This window comes from Ascaphus truei, chromosome 1 (assembly GCF_040206685.1).
Source record: "Ascaphus truei isolate aAscTru1 chromosome 1, aAscTru1.hap1, whole genome shotgun sequence".
In the NCBI taxonomy this organism is placed as follows: Eukaryota; Metazoa; Chordata; class Amphibia; order Anura; family Ascaphidae; genus Ascaphus; species Ascaphus truei.
In genome coordinates this window covers 101820053-101841888 of record NC_134483.1, presented here as the reverse complement: position 1 = coordinate 101841888, position 21836 = coordinate 101820053, and positions in this window count along the sequence as shown.

The following is a 21836-nucleotide window of genomic DNA, read 5'->3' as shown; positions in this document are numbered from 1 at the left end:
GAACATGCCAGAACACCGTTCTGGTTCTTATTCTAGCAGCAGGAATGGCAAACCAGGGCTTCTGCCTCAGAGGAGGGAAAAAATTACATAACAAGAGAGGACCAAGCCAAGAGTTAGGGGAGGGACAGAGGGGGAGATTAGGTCCAATCAGAAAAGGAGTAGGGCGGGACAGAGGAGAAGAAAACAAGAAGAAGGCCTAAGGCCGAGTTCAGGGTGGCTGCAAGTGTCCGTGCGCGCCTCCCCCGCGTGCTCCTGCAGCCCAGCGATCTGTGACTTGGCTGCAGGAGTTGGGTCATGGCGTTTGGGGGTGTAGCGGAGGGCGGGCGACCGTGTCACGGAGCTGGTCTGCTGAACCAGCTCACGTGATGCGACTGAAGTCCCAAATATCATTTGTGGTTGCAGCTGCACTTTTCACGCCGGTGGAGTTTTCAGTTTGAACACTCCCACCAAACAACCTAAAATTGCAACGGACGTGCGCGCACACAAGCGCACGCACGTCACGTAGCAGCCACACTGAACTCGGCCTAAGACAACTACAGGTACTGAGGGGAGACAAACATAAGGGGGCAGAGACTGACACAAACAGACAGACACAGACAGACAGGGAGGCACAGAAGGGGAGACAAACTGTGTCAGTGGCATAACCACCGTGCCACTGAACCCCGCAAGGGGGGGGGGGGAGGGGAAGATGTTGATCATGGGAGAAATATGATTGCCAAGTCAAGAAGGAATTTATTTTCTCCCTTTATGAGAGATTATTAGATGATATTTCACTGGGATTTTTTGTTGGCCTCTGGATCAATATACTGAAAGTACAAATATAGGATCAAGTATCTGTCGTCTAAATTTAGCGTAGGTTGAACTTGATGGTAGTATCTATTTATTCAACCTTATCTACTATGTAACTGCACCAAATGTATGGCAATTATATATTTTTTTTTACTTAATACCATTGAGACTTTCTTCTGTGGTTAATTTGCTGCAGAATTCTTTCTTTACTAGTTGTATCTTAAATTTACTGCTGGGTGACTGCCAAATTGTCTTTGTGTGACACTTGACCACCAGAGAAAGCATTTTTGGTGGTTTAGAACTTTAAATAAAGTCATGCATTCAAGTCTTCCTCATTTCCCTGCATGGGCCATTTGGCAGGGAAATGAGGAAGATATCTATGTATTTAAATGTAGATTCTCAAACATTCTTCCATTTAAATAAAGTAATGTTTAAAATTTCCAGCTATATTGCTACCTTCAAATAGTTTTCCAATATATATTGAAATATTCAATCATCCTCTCACTTTACTTTCATTGGTCTAATGAACAGTCATCTTTTCAATTTTCAATTTAAATTTTGAATCTCCATTTCAGTGTACAATCTACAGTACACTTCTACCAGTGTAAAGGCATCAAATTGTTCTTTCAAAGACATTTTTCAAAATTTCTGTCATTCATTTAGAATTTTACACCAAGTAAATGTTAACAAACCATCTTAATGCAAAGATACAACTGTGTGAAGGAGTTTTTTTCACAATTTATATTTGTTTTTATTGGAACACTTGCTCCCTGCCACCACACACACACACACACACACACACACACACACACACACACACACACACACACACACACACACACACACACACACACACACACACACACACACACACTGGGACTCTCCCGAAAACAGTGTCTTGACTGGGTGCAAATTGCAGAGGACTGGAATAAAGAAATGATGGAAGCAGGCACTCCAGGACTTAATAAAAAAAATAATGACATTTATTACAAAACAATCAACGCTTTAGCTTTCCTTTGTCACACGGACATAGGTTCTAAATGTAAAAAAGACACTAGTATATTTTAGCACGATTGGTAGGAGCATAGGATTTGTTCTTTTTTTTTTTTAAATAAATGTAAGGCCAATCCTTTTACCCGCTGCATAATTCACAAAAATGTTGGATTGCTGGTAATATGTACAGTTTTTGTTTTCCATAAATGTTATGCCAATTCTTTTCTATGCTGCATACTCCATAAAAACCTCTAATTATAGTGTTACTGATACATTTCATCATAGGGGTAGGTTTTGACTCATGTGGCTTCTGTTAAACTAACAAGTTCATTGGAGGTGTGTGGCTCCTTGTGGCAGGACGGCCTCGCGGTATGGTCAGTAAAAGTCCAAATAGAATGTTTTTAGGCTTTATATATTCAGTGGTTGATTTTACATAACAGAACACATATGCACAATGTCCCTTTAAGGCAAACCGAATCTTAAAATAAAAACCTACTCCCCTTTGAGAGACTAACTACACAATAGTGTCTGACTAACACACTGGCTGGCTAAGCCCTGTTTCCAGCTTGAAACAATACACTCATGTATATAAATATATATAATATCCAGTCCTTATCTGTTGTTGTGGGAACTCAGTCCCAGGACAGTCCAGAAAATCCCTCTGGATACAGCAACCTGGATAGGACAGCTTGTTCCTTCTTGTGGTGATTCTGCTCCTAGGTTAGCCGCTAAGGTAATGAAACGGGCTGCACAGGATTGATACTGGAGGCCGGCGGGGACCCACAAGGTCCTCCTGTATCGATCTTATGCAGTTAAACAGTTAAACTAAAAGAAAATGCTTTTATGCATCTTGCAATATCTTTAGCACTAGCCTTTAGTGGGGTTAAAATATTGTAAAATGTTAAAGTATGATATGCTTATCACTGCTTAGTGAATAGCAGTTACTGGCAAAAAAAGCAATTTTAGGCTTTTTGTGGCTTGTTGTATGGAATTTTTTGCAGAGTGTTATAGTATTATAAAAAGCCGTTATAGCGCGATACTGCACTGTTATCAAAGCTTAGTATAGCAAAACTAGCAATATTGCGCTATAAGGGCATTTGTAGTACTATAAGCCACTTATCGACATTTAGTGAATGAGCCCCACAGTAGACTAGCTGGATTTCTATCAGATATTTAAAATTTGGCATCATGACTTGCCAGTCAATAACAAATCTTAGGGTCTTATTAGCTTGCGATGTCTTACATGGAAGTTTTGCTTGCTTCACCTTCTAAAAACGGGTACCATAGTGTTCAACCCATTTTTATGAAGTCACAGCTTTTTATTAGGGTCTTCCACTTATTGCCAGTTTTAGCACTTTCAACATTTGTATTCTGCCTTTTGCTTTTAGTTCACTATATACAGATAGGTATGTCTCCTAAATGCATAAGCTATGATATACAGAGATGCTGATTTTTTCAGTACAACTACTGCCCAAGACGCCATGTGATCCTGTATGACCCTCCGGGTCTTTTTAATTATTGTTTCATCTCCTGTTTCTTTGGCATACCTATGTTTTTAAACAAGGAGTTTTACCCTTATTTGCACCCATATTATGTACATTTTAATATTGATAATCACTATGTGTATATTTAATGTTTTGTATTTCTATACAGTACTGTATATAATATTATTCAGTGTTGTATGGAACTTCTCCATAATCCTATAAAAAAATCAGTGTACTGGTTTATCTCCCTAATAGCATATACACTTACACTAAGGCCGTGATTATAGTGGTGGCGCGAGTGCGTTTGACGCTGCGTGCCGCCAGACCAAACTAATGGAGAGCATACATACATATATCTTTGGATTTTTCAGCACCTACCATTCCTTTTTATACAGTATACACAGTGTTTATACCATATAGAAAAGCAGCACTCACGTATTCAATGGGCTAACCTACCTGAGTGCACTAAAACTAAATAATGTTGAAAAATTTAGAAATCAGGCATTCTCAGGATCAATAGATTTTGAAAAAAAAATGGTTTATTTGAACAATATCAATGTTTCAACTAAAAAAAAAATAACACAATTGTAATTAAGCAAGTGGATAAGGGTGGGAGTGTAGTCATTCAAGATTGAATTGATTATGTCAAAGAGGCAAGAAGAGTCCTAGAGGATGCTACAGTATATTTTATATAGAATTACAGAATGATCCTACTGAACAGTATAACAAATGTATCATGTACATCTATCTGAAACACATCTTGATGGTATAATAACAGATTCTGAACTAACATTTTTATTTCTAGTCCATTCTCACACGGCCAATTTGAGGATTTTTATCTTCAAAAATGTGGTAAAATGAAAATTTTACCTTAAGGATGCCTTGCATGTCATTGACTCAATCTCCGATTTAAAATGGCAGCCAATTTACAAATGGGCTACCTGTGATGTACTGTTTTTATTACATGGTAATCGACCATAAGGAATCAGGGCTATTCAGTATTTTTTGGAAAAGGATCATTCTGTTTTATTTAAACAGAAACAATTCATATTGAACAACATTCTTTTTATTTTCCATCACAATTATTTTTTATTTGAGAATTCTTATTTTTTTCAACTGTGGTGAACGGCCATTGGGACCAGGTTCCCCCCAGTAATGCCAACTTGTTCATTGGAAGACCAATCGGTTTGAACTGACAACTCATTTGGGGCGCGCCTGGTTTACTAGAGCTGTTTCATAGATGACATACTTGATATATCTCCAAATGGTGAGGAATTTCCCGAGCTTTTAATTAAAAATCTGTTCTGAGGTGTACAATCTGTAGACAAATGGTTTCAGTTTCAATCTGTGTGGATTCATCGGAAACTGCAATTAGATACACTCCGTACTGATTTTTCAGAATCAAATCCACGGATTCGTTAATTCATTGGCATATTTTTTTTTTAAATCCGCCGATGGGATTGGGGAATCCACGGATTGGATTTTTAAAAATCCGCCAATGGATTATGGAACCCCCTGTGTGGATTGTTAATGATAAAAAAAATCCAGAAAGATAAATCGCCCTTTTTGAGACTGATTTGCAGAAATCCATGGGCCAGAGGAACCAGCCTATCCGAGGTGGATCCAAATTCGCAAAAATAATTTACCCATCTCTAGTAAAAAGGCGACCCTAACACAGTTATTTTCTTATTTTAATTGAAATGATACAGTTTGTTTTTTATTTCTCCTGCTAATTGTAATTCTATTTTTTTTAATTATTTGATTCTATCAGTGGTTGAGGATTTCAATATTAAAACTGATGTTCATTTTAAAGCAGTGTCATTTAACAACTACTTGGATACATCAAGCAAGCACCGTAAAAATGGTTAAACAACATACCAATGGGCCAATTAGTTGACTAAAAAGAAACTGGTCGTCTCCAATTGATTTTATGAGACAGTCAAATGTACTAAAGAAAAAGTTCCTTGAAAAAGGCTAAGATGAGGGACTTATCAATGTCTCACTTTCTAAAGTGAAATCACTTGATAGAGTTTTCCTATTTGCCAAACATAAAGGAAATGTCCAGGGATCCTGATTAGTATTAAAACCATTACACGCACCAGATGGATCAGGTCACACTATTACAAAATATAATCAATCTGCAGCACAAGTAAAATGTATTTTAAATAAGTACTGGAAAGTTTTAACCTGTGATTCCATTCTCAAGAAACAACAACACCAAGCAGGTTAATACCAATTTAAGCCATTTCATGTTTACAAGAAACCAATAAAAATACTGGTAACTTTAGGTAGAGGCCCTGACAAAAGGGAAATTTACTTCATATACAAATGGTGAATCTTTTAATGTAAAATATATAAATAATTGTAAGAATCAATATGTTGTATATAATATTGCATGTTAGTGTGGACTCCAATATGTTGAAAGACCCACGCATCCATTAACATCAGATTCCTCAAACATAGAAGTATTTTAAAGGATGCACATACTGTAGAGTACCTAAGTATTTTTCCAGATACCATAATAATGATCCCCCTGCTCTAACAATTACGTCTCTCTAAAGGCAGGGAACCTAGTTGATATTTCAATTGAACATCTCAATATAACATGGTCTCTGTAATTTATTCATAGAATTTGTTATTATGGGAAGTTTCTTCTTTCTTTTCTCCCACTATTAGTATTCATGGATTATCTATTTGAACCTATTCTACTACTTATTCTCTGTATTTAAGTAATAATCCCCTCAGAACAGGGCATTACTGGCCAATAATGCCCTGGCTAGAAGAGTTGAAGGCTAGAGGAGAAGCCGAGGAACTTTAACCCAAGGAGGGGGAGAAGAGGAGAGGGGGGATTAGAGAGAGAAGAGAGGTGAGGGAAGAGAGAGGTGAGGGGGGAAGAGAGAGGTGAGGGGGAAGATCGAGGTTAGGGGGAAGAAGAGAAAGGAGAGGTGAGAGTGATTTTAACTACACACATACACTGGAGCTCTATACACACACACACACACACACTGCAGCTCTACACACACACACACACACACACACACACACACACACACACACACACACACACACACACACACACACACACACACACACACACACACACACACACACACACACACACACACACACACACACACACACTGGAGCTCTATACACACACCCTGCAGCTCTATACACACACACACACACACACACACACACACACACACACACACACACTGCAGCTCTCCACACACACACACACACACACACACACACACACACACACACACACACACACACACACACATACACACACACACACACACACACACACACACGCTCTATATATACACACACACACAAATACACACTGCAGCTCTACACACACACACACACACACACACACACACACACACACACACAGCAGCTCTACACACACACAAACTGCTGCTACACACAAACTTTGCTGTTGCTGCTACATACACACATACAACACAACAGCACAACAGCACACCACACACACACAAACACTGCTACTACTGCTGCTGCTACACACACACACACACACTAGACAGACAGAAACTGCAGCCACAAACAAAATGCAGACAGCAACTTACTTACGTTGCAGCTATACACACTCTCTCTCCCTCCCCAATTCAACTGAATCTGTCAGCTCTGTTCATGGAGGGAGGGGGAGGAGTCACTGCCTGCTGTTGTTTCCTGACCAATCCCCTGCCCTGTCTCAGAGCTGTTCCTCTACACACACACACACACACACACACACACACACACACACACACACAGCAGCTCTACACACACACAAACTGCTGCTACACACAAACTTTGCTGTTGCTGCTACATACACACATACAACACAACAGCACAACAGCACACCACACACACACAAACACTGCTACTACTGCTGCTGCTACACACACACACACACACTAGACAGACAGAAACTGCAGCCACAAACAAAATGCAGACAGCAACTTACTTACGTTGCAGCTATACACACTCTCTCTCCCTCCCCAATTCAACTGAATCTGTCAGCTCTGTTCATGGAGGGAGGGGGAGGAGTCACTGCCTGCTGTTGTTTCCTGACCAATCCCCTGCCCTGTCTCAGAGCTGTTCCTGCCTCCTGATCAATCCCCTGCCCTGTCTCAGAGCTTTTCTGACAAAAGGAAAAGCTGAAATAAACACTTGGCAAGCTGCCAAAATTTCCGGGCATTACTGAATGGATAATGCCCAAAATTTTAACCAATCAGAGAGCAGGGATTTCAATAATGCCTGGAATTTTACTGCTTTAACCTATAATATTCAATATTGTATTTTCATTAAAAAAACTGTTGACCAACGTTATGTAAACTGTTGATTATGGTGATCTACGTTCTTTCATTACATTTTTGTATATTTGTTTTTAATGTCATAAAATATTGTTATACTGTGATTTGTTTATGTCTTTGGCTGTTCTCAATGACTGCCTGTGTCATGTGTTAATCATATCTATATGTCTTAATAATTAAAGTACATACAGAATTACTATATATATATATCTATATATATTTTTTTATATGTATATATTTTTGCAGAGTATATCTAATAAAACATACATGTAAAATCTTTTCTTTGCATGTGATAGAATTTGTTTCTTTGTATCAGTTAAAAGAATTAACGTTTCGATCCACTCTTGGACTTTTGTCAAGATACAGAATGAAAGCAAAAAGTGTGTTTAAATACCCTCCCCAGGATGCCAGCACTCAAACATCACGCCAAAACCTCAGTGCCTGGGTGCTAGGAGACAAGGGGGGGGAGCTCCGATTCACAGAACAGTCAGAGCATAAACAAAAGTAGTGCAGACTAAAAATCCTAAACACATTCAATTCATATTTATTTATTTATTTAGAAAATGTTTTACCAGGAAGAAAAACATTGAGAGTTACCCCTCGTTTTCAAATATGTCCTGGGCATAGATGACAATACATGGTTACGATTAAATGAACAGGGTTATACATTATATTTAGAGACGTTGCACTAACAGTTAACAATAATATATGTTATAGGTGTATGTTACAGTTACAGACCAGAATAAAATGTGAGACGACTTTAGTTTAAAAAAAAACTTTTACCAGTGCATGGTTAGAGAAGGAGGAGCGGCCAGATACTTTGATGAACCGTGGGACTGGGGACAGTTTTTTTGAGTTAGATCTCAGGTGATAAGTGCTGCATGTGGTAGGAGTGAGGAGCTTGTTCAGAAAGGCGGGTAACTTGCCCAGAAAGTATTTGAAGGTAAGACAGGAAAAATTATATTTACGCCTAGACTCAAGTGATGGCCAATCTAGTTCTTTATAAGTACCACAGTGATGTGAGTTGTAGTTACACTGTAAAATGAAGCAGCACATTGAGTTGCAGTGTGTCTAGTTTGTGAAGGTGAGTTTAGGGTGCTGTACCATATACTATCTACATAAGAGATGTACGTAAATAGGCATAGTACATAACAAAGCTTTTAGATGTACAGTAATACATATATCATAGGTTCAACAATAAATTAATCCCAACGGTAAAAGACCATAACATAATGAAACGGTCATGTTTAAATGTTTTATCGAAGTGAACAAAGATTGTCTGGAAAGGGCAGGCTTCTTTGATGTCACGCAGTCTGGCTTTAGAGCCGGTCATGGAACTGAGTTGGCCCATGTTTGTGTGCCCCATGATTTATTGATGGCTATGGACAAGGGCTGTATTTCTGCCCTTTTCATGTTGGACCACTCAGTGGCCTTCAACATGATTGATTATGGGATGCAGCTGCACCACCGTAGTTTCTTGTCTGGTATACAGTAGGTGGGACCACACTACAATGGGTTGCCTTGTTCCTGGAGAGCTAGACCCAGCAGGTGGGGTCCCAAGTGTCAACAATGGAGTCTGTCCCCTCTGCAGTTCTAAAAGAGAGGGTACTGTCACCGCTCCTGTTCAATGCATATGTAAGACCACTGGTAAGGTAATTCGGAAGCATAGTGCTATCAGTATGCTGATGACAGACAGATCTATGTTTCTTTCCAGGACAGCCCAGGGATGGCTTGCTTAGATGAGGTGGTGGCATGGATGGAGATGAATTGGCTGAAGCTCAACCCCGACAAGACTGCACTAATGGTTATAGGTTCAGGAAGACACCCGAGTATGGTTATATTTATATCTGAGGCTGCTTCGAAGTTTGCATCCACTCCTGTCATTTATGAACCTATGGTCACTGGTCCATGTCTGTGTGTCAATGTGGTTGGACTATGGGAATATGTGATATGCAAGAATACCTGATGCGGAGGCTCCAGCTTGTGTAGATTACTCCCATATTTCGCGATCTGCACTGGCTTCCAGTGATCTTACATGTTCGGCTCAAGTTGGCCGTTATGGCCTTTGAAACCTTGTAAGGCCAAGGGCCTGCCTATCTTCAGTCTCTTTTGATGCCTTAGAGGGATACTGGCTATGATCTCAAGTCCTCAGGGGGGGTATGCATCTCTGTGTCATGGGTGCTGCACCCAACTCTGGGTGAGTGAGCCTTCTCATGTGCAGCATCAGAGGCCTGGAACTCGCTGGCACCAGAGTTCTTTTGTATATCGACTTTATCACTGTTTTGGGCATTGTGTAAGACTTATTTCTTCCTTTTATCTTTTCCTGTCTAACAAAATTAATTGTGTATAATTTTAGCTTGTTCTTAAACTGACTGAAAAAATAAATAACTGTCTGGCCATTGAACTACAGTGCGTGTTTTACTTCTTTCCAAGAGTTTTGTCAAGGTTGTTCTGCCCCTTTAAGTGGAGGCAGGCTTTTACTTAAAAAAATAAATGATGATGATGATGATGATGATGATGATGATGATGATGATGATGATGATGATGATGATGATGATGATGATGATGATGATGATGATGATGATGATACTGTGATGCTGGAATGATATACTGAAGAGAGCAGAGAAGTAAAAAAAACTCAGAGCATTGAGACAGACACATCAGCGGACTGGTCAAGGGGGAAGAGTGGCAATTGCCCCCTAGGCCAGTCAGACTTAAAACCTTAGGTTGCGGGTCCTTTTTAGGAGTACACACACCCACACACACCACTCCAGAGGATTACATTTAAAAAAAAATATTATTCAAGCCCTCAAAATACAAAAAATAAAACAACCTGGCTGCAATAGCACCTTGGCTAAACGCAGGCACCAGGAACAACATTTCCCTGTATGTATGTAAATATATATATATTCTGTAAATATGTAAATGGGAATATATATATATATATATATTTTTTCTCTGTATCTGGTGTGCATGTTTATTGTGCTTTGTACATGTGTGGAGCTCTCCCATTGTATAAAACCAAAGCAAAGGCACTCTCCCAGTGATAGTGTAACAGTGAAATTCAGTGAAAATTAAGAACATAAGTGTAAGTGGAGAAAAATGAAGTAAAAGTGAATATTGGCATCTCCAACCTTCTCAAAGACTCCTATTTTACTGCGCAATCTTGTTGTAACGAGTGCTCATCACAAACAGGATGGAACCACAAGGCTGAGATGGGGATGTTTGAATACACCGACTAACAACCGCGTGAGGATCGGTGTTAGGCCCCGCCCCGCAACAGGTCCCGTGATAACACGCGTGACACGCCGCATACCAGGGAGGCCACCTACAAGCACCGTGCCATCAGAGAGGAGCATAACCCCAGGTTCGGTATAGGCCCCGCCCTCACTTCACATCCCATGATGACATTGGTGACGCATCACGCCGCAGAAAGCCTCACACTGGCGCCGCACCACAGAGTACACGAGGGGTTAATCCATAACTCCACTCTGCCCTAGGTTCACCTGCATCTGCAGCTCACTCTGCCTCCGCTCTACCATTGGGCACCTGCTACTGAGTGGGCAGTTCACCCTAATCTTTGGCAGCTGCTTGCGAGCCTATTGGTCACCTGCCCTTTATATGCTCAGCCATCCCTCTGGCAAATTGGCTGAGCATAATCTTTCATTCCTGAACGTAGTGCTTACCTCAAGCTTTTGTTGCCTTGTGCATTCTTATCCTGTTTGTCCCTCAGTGGTTTGACTTCGGCTTGTACCTGGACCTTCTCCACTCCTGGATGCCAGCTACCCTCTACAACCATCTCACTTCTCCAACCCCTGACCACGGTGAGTATTACGACTATTCTCACTTCTCCAACCCTGACCCGGCTATACGACTATCACTCTGCACTTTATCCAGACAACAACGTTTCGGCAGCCCTCTGATGTCTCTATGGAAGAGAGAACAAAGCAAGCACCTTGGACAAAAGTGGGCCCAAAAAGCAAAACACCGGGCCCAGAAGCACGCTCAAAGGGAACATGGGATTGAGATTTTCCCCATATAGCAGTGGACTTTAGACGATCAAACCATACTTCCAATGACCATATACCAGTACTGGAGGCGAGCTAAAGAAACAGCTATAAACAACTGAACTGTTCAAGATTGTTGGTCAGGATTATGTCCAGCTGCTAACCAGAGACAAAAAAGAGAATAGACTGCTATGTTTTACGCAGGTTTGCCGTTAATTTACTTAATAGACTATAGTAAGGTTGATGATTGATGTTTTGGGTAATTATAGAACTAAGAGGCGCAGATGAATGCGGGAACAGTACAGCAAAATTGCATGGACTGTGTGGGGATGTGGCCCGGCGTGGCTGGGAAAGATGCCCGGAGATTGCGGAAACAATGATAGGACCCACACACGAAGTAGAGGCGACATGGGCGGTAGTAAGCTTCCCCTCTTGGCCTGAGATAGTGCAAGCTGTATCACACTATATGGATCTGCACCCTAGCTATATAAGATAAAAGGAGGACTGTAAGTTTAGTGGACCTCCTGGGAAGCGCAAGTATCGTGTTGCCATGTTGCACCCCTTTTGTTTTCTCTTGCATGTTTCTTTGTTATAAGAGTATGTGCTATTGTTGTTGGACCGCAGACATGGTACCAACGGACCCAAGCCCACTTGGTTTTCCCCTTGGGTATTCACCATGTGTTATATTTTCTGTTATATGTTATGTTGTTAACCTATATGTTACCTTACCCCATCCCCTATGATTAATATCTCCACACCTGTTCTACAGTTTATCCATGCTCCAAGGTCTCTCTCCATGCTAACGCTAGGGTGAAATGTGAATCTCCTGATATATAAACAACCAATATCAGTTTCATATAGAAATAAATATATACCTCTAAAACACTCTTTATCGCAGCACTAAAAATTATCTTCCACAAGATGAAAGGCTTTAATAGCCAACACAAGTGTAAACTTGCCTTCACTAACTATAAAGAAGAGACTGCTGACGTGCTATTTCTTCAGGAGATGCATTTCAGCAGAACCTCATACCCGAAGTTCTTCCACAAACACTTCACACAAATATACCTATGCTTTGCATCAACCAAAAAAGGGGGAGTAGCAATTATGTTAAGCCCAAACGTACCCTTTCAGCTTGAAACACTTAAAAAAGATAAAGAGGGCAGATTTCTCTTCCTGGTAGGTGTGCTAGCGGCTGTACAAATTACATTAACCAATATTTACACCCCAAATATGTCAAGATCTTCCTTCTATAAAAACATATTCGATACAATAAGGAAGATGGTGAAAGGTTTTATTATTCTAGGAGAGTTGCTATGGACAGTAGATGAGACAGGACAGGACACGCACAGTATGGGATGAATTTGAGAAATCCCCCAGAAACCAAAATCATTGCAGAATTTATGAAAGTACTTTAACTAGTTGATGTTTGAAGGACACTCAACTCCCATAAAAAAGATTTCACATTCTATTCAGCCCCCTCACAATACATACTCGAGTACTGTATAGATTTCTTCCTAGTAGATGCCAGACTACTACTGTATCTCAACAAATACAGGCGAATATTGATAACATTACATGGTCGGATCATGCAATGATCACATCATAATACCTAGGCTATCTCCCACAGGGGCCCCCAGACAAGAGCGATTAAATGAATCTTTGTTATGTATAGCAGATCTAGTGACAGAAATTGCGGAAGAACTTAGATTTTTCTTTGACACAAACTACACAGAAAACCTCCCAATCACAAAGATATGGGAGACACATAAAGCCTTTATTGGGGGCACCTTCATTAAAATAGCCTCACAGAGGAAGAAAGCCTGGTTAAAACGCGAGTTAGATCTGACAAATAAGCTTGCTAAGCTAGAGGCTGCGCATAAGAACAATAGCACCTCAGACTTTATGTCTAAAATTATTCAGGCCTTGAGGAGATCTAAATGTATGCCATTCAGTTAAAACAGAACTGGCTTTGCGCTGGACCGCTCAAAAGTATTATGAAAGAGGCAATAAGGCCCACACAATGTTGGCCAGATGTATTAAAAATGCAGCCGCAGCACAAAATATACAGGCAATAACTATACAAGTAAATTAAATAACAACCTAGAGCCCTGTCACTTTCCAAGCTTAAACCAAATCCTCTAACAAAACTTAATGAACACATTAGAGGAGGTGGTCTTAGCCATCAAGGAGCTGAAAAATTAAAAATCTTCAGGCCAGGATGGCTTTTCCGTAGCCTACTATAAGAAATGTTCAAATATCCTTACCCCATATCTAGTAACTATGTTTAATACATTTCTAAAAGGTGTGCCAGTCCCACAATCAATGGCTACAGCTAACATCGTGCTAATAATGAAAAAAGACAAAGATCCTACGTACTGTGCCAGCTATCGCCCAATTTCACTTATTGTAAGAGACGTGTTTAGAGGTACGCAGTGGAGACTGTTTAAAGTGAAACTAAAATTAGGCTTTATTGCGCCTATCCCTTTAAAACAGCAAAACATATGAAAATAAGCCAAACAGAAAACCTACTCAGCTTTGGAGAATATCTACACATGTAGTTCAGTACTCTCTAACTGGGTGGTTAGCTAAGCTATTTACCAGCCCCAAATATATAAACATATATACAGATATATAACAGTCCCATAAGAAAGTATTATCTGTTTCTGGTAGCTGTAGGGGAAGCCTCTCTGCTCTCCTGGGTCAGCACCTTTGTGTGCTAAGGCAATGTCTGTCTATGTATAGAGTTCTGGTCCCCTTGTCTTGCTATCTGCATACAGGCCAGTCCTTCTGAAGCTCAAGACATCTGTTCCTCTGGTCAGTCCAGTGTCCACTACGGAAATCCTCTGATCTGTCTTTCTTGGGTCAGCTCCAATTGTGAGCTCAGGAATCCTCTTCCTATGTATCAGAACAGAGTTCTGATTGGGCAGGGGGGGTTGGTTGATTGCAGGTGTGCAATTAGCCGGCACACTGCTGGATTAGAGGCACGTTTCTTAACAAGGATAAGTCCCTGTTACATACCTCCCCTGTTTGTGGGAAGCTCGGGCTTGCCACGGCCGAAGCCCATCCATCCACTCTTAATCGAGATATCTCTGTGACTCGAATGAGAGTGGATGGAGGAAGAGAACCCTCAGTCCCGCTGGGATTGGAGCACTTTCTCCAGTTTATTCGTGTCTCCTCCCAAAGGTCCTTGAGATCAGCACAACTCAGTCACTCAAGGAGGACTTTTTACAAGTATAGTCTTTTTACTGAGTGCGTGGTCATGAGATTTCCCTTGCATCGGGCACTCGTTTTTTTTTTGTAAGCCCACTGTATGGCGACCGTTGCAGAGCGTTATGCTCTTGAAGCTGTCTTTCTGCTTTTTTTCCACTCAATGGTGTTGCCAGTTCAGCTTCTTTGGGATTGAGTTGCAATTCCACATCCACTTCCAGAGAATGTCCTATATTTTCAGCTTCATCAGCTAAGGATTCTTCTGGTTTTGATTCTGCACGTATAGCTTTTTTTTGTTGCCTGTTGGGTGGCTGAAGGTTTAGCTAGTGCTTGTTTAGGTGGTTCAAATTTGCAACCTTGTTTTTCAGATGAGCGGTGGTCCCAGCTCTCACTGTACCCTTGTCTTCATGGGTTTTAGTTGCTGTGGGATACTGACGCTTGGGCAGGGTCAATAACTTTTTTTTATAGTACTGTAATCTCATCCGCGAAAGATCCCTGTTTCTTGAGTGCATCCTGCAAATCTCCTTTCAGGGTATTAATCTCCTCACTGTGCTTTCTCTGAGCTTGCTGCCTGTCACCCTCCCCAGGCAACTACCCCCACCTTTCACCCATTTGCGAAGCCTGACAGGCTTGTGGCCGTCTTCTGCGTTCTCAGTGAAGTGCCAGGACTCCCAGGCGACAGAGTATGCCCAGCTACATCATCAGACTGTGACGAGACCAGCGGGTCTGGAATCGAGGCAGCAGTGAGTGTGGCGACGGTGTCTAAGCTGGAGAAGAATCCTGTGGGTTGCTCTCTGCGTCAAGGATATTACTAACCACACCATATATCAATTGATTTGTCACTACAATCAAGATCTTATTGGAGATTGTTTGGACTTTAAGGACTGTATTCATCCTCTGGTCAGATATCACCTCAGGTTATATGGTTTATTTTCAGGCTCCAGTATATTGTGTTATTGGTTTGTTTCTGGTGATCCGAATAGATCCCCATTACTAGGCAGCCTAGCGTTCACATTTAAGGTTTTTGGTAATCACTTTAGTACTCACAGTACTTTATCTATAAAGCATTAACGCGTTATCACATTCATCTTTTTCAGTGGGTAGATCATGCCCATATGTAATATGGGCATGATTAACCAATATACAAAGAACTGGTTAAAGATTACCAAAACATGCCCAAATAGAAACATCACAAAGCAACATCAAACACAGCACATATCAAAATATCATAGCAACATGAAACACAGCACATAGGCAATTAAATATATAACAAATGCCAATCAAACAATTGAATGGTACAGTGGGTACATGATGCAAATAATCTGTGCAATCAGTCTAGTAGATAAGTTGATGTATCTCTGTTTATAAATTACTCTTACGTAATTACTGAGCATTTATCCCTACAGAAGGACACTTACTAGCAATAGAAGACTGGCCTGCTCTTTGCTTCAACTTTGCGGGGACACCGCATATTCACAAACAAATCGACACACAGGAACCAGGTTAAAAAAAAAAATTCTTCTTTCTTTACATTTGTAATCCATACCGTCACTCTTCTGGGGTCTTCTGGGTTTTCATCTGTCTTTTCCTTTTCATCTGTGTCTTCATCCGGCACGCCCTTGTCCTCTTCTTCCTTCAGGAGGTCCTTCCTCCTCGGCTTCTTGCTCTAAAATGAGGCGTCATAGGCTTTTATAGGCCTATGACGTAACATATCCATCGCTATGGTTCCCACGGCCCTGATTGGGCAGTGAAAAGTATGTAATTTTGTGGGGGGGTTTTGGGGTGACATTATGTAAAGGAAATGAAGCCAGCCAACTGTTGTGTTTCCCTCCTCAGCTGGTTGACCTATACAATTCTTGTTTAAAAATGGGATTCTGAATATATGTGTAACGGTTTTACGGGCCCCCACCCAATCTCACATTGGCCCCTGTGGTCTACTAGCCCCATTACATGTATGTATGTTGTGTGGTGCACCTGCTGGCTTACAGGACTCCTGAGTCTCCCCCTGGGTTGGTATGGGGATATCAGCAAGACAGGCATCTGAGGTAGTTGGGGATTGAGTCCTACTCACATCTGATGCAGCGCCTCCACCTCATCAGGATCTCTGCGTCCGCAGGGTGATGTGACTGATGAGGACCTCCTCTGTTGTGCCTCCTTCTGTGCAATGACTCCACACATACACAGCAAGGGTCTGTTGAATCTGGGCATCTTTATTGACATCTTTATCAGCCTGCCCCTCACAGCGGTCGTACTCAGCTGCTCATTGTTGTGCTGTTCATCCTTCAGAAGGTCCTTCCCTCCCAATGGAGTTGGGTCACCTCTCCCCTCAGGGAGATCACCACCTGTGTCAGGTCCCTGATCACAGTGTAGATACTATTTAGTATATCTGACAGCCTTAACTGCTGCAGACCTCCAGAACTGGACCAAAACGGATCCCAAGCTCAACACTCTCCAATCACTATGGAACACTTGATTAACACACGAACTTTTGGCAATTCTGTGTCTTATATAGACTCAGAAAACAGCCACACCTCTTGTGTCACTAATAGTGGACACAGAGCATGTTACCACTACCCTTGTGTACATATGACACCTCACCAGGGTGTGAGGGCAAGCCTCCATGATTAATGCTGGCAATCCTGCATACTTACCAGGTTTACTGCCAGCATGAGAAAGAACTGTATACCATTTTTTATACATGGCTACATATGTTATGTAAAGTTTTTTGTCTTGAAAACAGTCGCTGATATAATGTATGATTAAAAGCCTCCCCTACCCTTTTTCCTTTTGTATCCCAAATACTATAATATATAATGTTTGTTTTAAAAAAAAAGATTAAGCAGTGACGATAATAGCTACTGGGATGCAAAGGTAAAGCAAAGAGCAGACCAGTCTGCTATTGCTAGTAAGTGTCCTTCTGTAGAGATAAATGCTCAGTAATTACGTAAGAGTAATTAATAAACAGAGATACATTTATTTATCTACCAGACTGATTGTAGTGGATTACTATGGGTGAGTCTGATAGTGGAGATATAGTATCAGTGGGATTTTACCTTCAGTAGCACTTATCAATAGATCGCTTAATGCAGCATAAATAGATTAAGTGTTTCTAATGAGGTAAGTGTAGCGATCTACTGTATACTCAATGCTCGCTAACTCATATAGCCCAGTTTGCTAAACCCTAGCACTAGTGTATGCTCCAGCATGCCAGCTCCCTCCTCTCAGACCTATGTCAGAATCTGATGACGTCACACTAATGCACCCGACATATGTTTCCCTTCAGCTACCGAGCGCCATCAGATTGCCCCTGACTATATGGGCAAAGACTCTTGTTGAATACATAGGAGTTTGGACTTAGTTTTAACAGCATGGCCTATAGTAGGTCTATAAGGCAGCATAAAGTTCTCCATTTGATTCTTATAATTAGTACGGTAAATTGAGTCTTCCGAAAACAAGGCAAAAAAAATTTAAAATAAATATTTAACATGGACAGTCAGCTTTATGTCATAATGAGCATTTGCTACTTTGATACATATCCCCTCTGTTTTTTAAACTTTGCAGAAAGGGAACAAACCAATTTGACTTTTTTCACTGCTTTTTCATACACAGGTTCAATTCGGAAATGACTAAATGTGCCTTGGCTTCTACCCAGAGTATATTTGTGGAAAAGTTGAAATTGCCTGTATCCATGAGGCAATGTCAGAGCAGCCCATGTGGGTAGAATAATTAGTACATCAGCTTTGTAACCCCCCCAAAAAACATTACAAAGCTACAATAATAATTAAAATACAAATCATTTTGCCAAAGCACAAAGTTTGTTGTAGTCAAGCAACAAATCATACACTTAAATTGCCTAATTAGAAGAAATAAATGTTGTAAGCCTTAAGCACTTAGGAACCAATAAACATTCGGCATCAGTTATCAAATTATTTCTTCATTTCAATTGCAAAATACAAGGTAATTGTTATAGTTTAATTATCATACCATCTGATTAATTGTTTATGCAGATTATACACAATCAAAGGGAATATGCTCATTTTAAGTTTCATTAGCAGCAGACATTCACAATTTTATTTGACATGGTAATAAATAGCAGTGTTGAAACATACAGAATTAAGAGGAAGACATCATTAATTCCACATCCATCAAATGTAAATGAAACTGTGATTTGATTTATATGTCTAGTACAAAATGGGAAATACGCTTGTAGGGTACACAACACAAAGCATTATATTACTAATCTTACACTGTTAAAAATGATGTGGGATTTTTAAATTGCTCTCAATACCGTACATTTACACATATATTTGCATCTCTCTAAATTTGAATGTGTATAATTCCAACAATGTATGCAGCTCTTTACACACAATTAAAATGCAAACTTGTGATAATTAAAAATACATTGGGGCCTATGCAGAGAGCAGCGCTATTTCAAAATTCGCCATTTTTTGGAGAAAATCGCGCAGAAAACAGCAGAAAATGGCGAGTTCCGAAAAACGCGCCAATTTTTCTTTTCTATTTCTAAAACTCGCCTCGCGGCTGGCGAGAACCTCAATCTCGCCAGTTTTAAAAATATCCTAATGCAGAGAGGCGCGAACGGCTTCTAGTGGCTGTTCGCGCCAATAAAATGGCGCGATTGTCTCCTTTTTGCCTCGCCAGAAAAAATTGGCAAGAAGCTGCCGCTCGCGGCCATTGCAATGGGAAAAAAAAGGCGCGAATTTGTTTTTACACGTTTCTGAAGCGCGCATCTCGCCAATTTAAACTCGCCACACGCATCCATGTTAAACATAGCAGAATTCGCACTTTTCTGCATATGGAGAATAAAATTCTCCAAAAAAGCTACTTTTTTATAAATTCGCCAATTTTAAAATTCGCTGCTCTCTGCATAGGCCCCATTGTGGGATAATTGTATCAGATGAAAAGTAAATATGGGGAGAAAAGATGACCTGTTGGGGGTCTTGAGGACTGGAGTTTAGCACCCCTGCTGTAGAGATGTGTATCAGAAAGGAAATGTTTGGTAATAGTGTACGCGCCAAACAGAGACATCACAATTGATTCCTACTGATATATTTGGAAAGACAAGAGGAGTGTTTGAACAAAATGAGGTGTAGTAAGTACAAAATTTAATGGGAAGTTAAGATAGGCATATAAAGATGCAGTTGAATGTAGGACTAAAAGGAATACATTGCAGTGACATTTTTAAGGGGTTAAATAACTTTTTAAAGTTAGTTTGAAACAAGGTAAACTGAGGCATGGAAAGGATCCGGTTTGCTTTAGCTGCTACATTTTGTGTGTAACCCCTCCTTGCCTGGCTTCCACTAAGGCGGGTCACAACTAGGTGAGGTAGTGACATAGATTGGTGTAGACTCTCATACCTCTTTCCCAGGGTGCTGGCATCCATGCTGGCTGGTTCTCCAGGCTGTTTAAGAAGGGACTTTGTGTGACAGACATGGTTCTTTTATTTGACACAAGACAATACTTACATACTGTATTTCTTCCCGGGGTGCCAGGTAGCTTCCCAGGGAGGTACACACAGCTTAAATCACCTTCCCTTGCCCACAATGATGAACCTAATCTGGTCCAAATGAGGAACATAGCCCTCAAACATGGGATCCCACTAATTAAGTGTAGCCAGGTCCCCTGCGGTAGTACCTTCTCTCCTGTATATGCGAGCGATTAGCACTAAGGGTTGCGGGCGGTATCGCATTGTAATGGTTCCGCCGGTTCGCGGAGCAGGGCGCCGCCATTGTTTGGGGCGTTGCGCATGCACGAGAAGCAGGAGCACTCCAGGACTACAGGGAGCTCGCGTCTGCGCAGTTAATGTCCAGAAAGCCCGCGAAGGACTAGCCAATAGGGAAGGAGGATCTCTGTGGGCATCGGGAGATATGTTCCGCGCGCAGGAACTACGTAGTTAGTTGGGGACTGGAGCGGCAAAGGGGTAAGAGGTAGGGTGCTGGAGTCCGTGACTCCGAGCACTAGGCCCCAGACAGCCCTGAGCCACGCTAGCGGAGTGTGATAGGGACCGGCCCGAAGTTAGGGACCTGCCCCTTAGCTATAAGCTAGTAAGGAACGCAGCGGACGCTGCGGTTTCCACCGAAAGGTTTGGGCCTACGTTGGGTCCTAACGGGACCTATAGACTATACGTGCGGAGGCTCCGTGCGGAGTGACTACAGCCGGTGGACATCAACCGGGTTGCCAATAAGTACAGACGACAGAAGAAGCGGTGATATTATCCACGCTGGAATTCACCTCACCATTGGAGGACATCCAGCGATTCCTTTGCGGTATAGCAGCACCCGCGGCTGGAGCCCGGGCAGGTAACACCACAACACACGTGCACCAACCAGGCCTACCATTGACATAGTGGCTGCGCAGTTACACACAACTACACATACGCTGGTCTACGTATTGGGAGCGTAAGACGTTGGGTGGGACTCATTGGACTTGAGGGTGGGATTATTGTGTTGAGACGGTAGCGTCCGCCGAGACGCATAAAGTGTGGACACCCGCCGTGGTGTCCGTTATAGCTAACCTTTGGAGGAAACGCTGAGTTGGGTTACCTTTAGTGAGGAACCCCTGTTATTACTTGTTCTACTTCTATGCCTAGTGATCAGTAAAGAAGTATTCGTTCTCATATGTTATTGTATGTGGTTATTGATTGTCCTGCGAGGAACCACTCCCCCTCTGGTGGGAGCCATCGCAGGTGGAGGCGCTGCATCGTTATAAGTAAGTTGTCCATAGTATAATTGCCCCAGGTTCCCCGTGGCGGAAGCTCAGCCCACCTGTGAGCCAACAGGTTATGCACCACACTGTGTAACATTACATGTTCCTGCACCCACACAGTATAAATCTGCGATTGGGGGGGGGGGAAACCTGTTACATTTGGAGGCACTGCTGAGATTCTTAGACCTGGGGTGCCCTATTCAACAAACGTTCTAGAATGTCTACCGTATTCCCGTGCCTGTCGCGCTCAGAAGTATATGAGTGGGCTACGAGGCTGGAAGTGCCACCCGCACACACTCTGG